Source organism: Myotis davidii, unplaced genomic scaffold (genome assembly GCF_000327345.1).
Source record: "Myotis davidii unplaced genomic scaffold, ASM32734v1 scaffold557, whole genome shotgun sequence".
In the NCBI taxonomy this organism is placed as follows: Eukaryota; Metazoa; Chordata; class Mammalia; order Chiroptera; family Vespertilionidae; genus Myotis; species Myotis davidii.
In genome coordinates this window covers 103,189-103,696 of record NW_006289557.1, presented here as the reverse complement: position 1 = coordinate 103,696, position 508 = coordinate 103,189, and the positions used below count along the sequence as shown (strand labels likewise).

The window sequence follows — 508 nt, the reverse complement described above, 5'->3', positions numbered from 1 at the left end:
GCTTTCTCGTTTTTAAAATACACATACCATAAAATTCATGGGCTTAACCATTTGTACGTGTACAGTTCTGCAGTGTCAAGTATATTTACATTTTTGTGCAACCACACTCCAGAACTTTCCATCCAGCAAAACTGAAACTCCGTACCAGATACATAGTAATTGCCCATTCTCCCCACCGCCTGCCTGACAACCACCAATCACCTTCTGTTACTACGATTTTATTATTCATATACACACATAAACAGAATCATACCAATTTGTCTTTTTGTGACTTGCTAATTTCTTTTTTTAATTGTTGAGTTTATTGTGGTGACATTGGTTAATAAAATTACATAGGTTTCAGGTATACAAGTCTATAAAACATCATCTGAATATTGTACTGTGTGTTCATCACCCCATGTCAAGTCTCCTTCCATCACCATTTATTCCCTTTTACCCTCTTCTACCTCCCCTAGCAAATTAACACAGTACATGAGAGAGTCAGTTTCTGAACTATTTATGCTAAACC

The 508-nt window shown here is 36.2% G+C and overlaps 1 protein-coding gene across 1 annotated transcript in view; it reads right to left on the bottom strand.

Moving 5' to 3' along the window:
- TMEM44 (transmembrane protein 44) overlaps positions 1 to 508 on the bottom strand; it is a 63,928-nt gene that overhangs the window by 55,871 nt on the left and 7,549 nt on the right. The gene's annotated exons all lie outside the window — the stretch shown is intronic.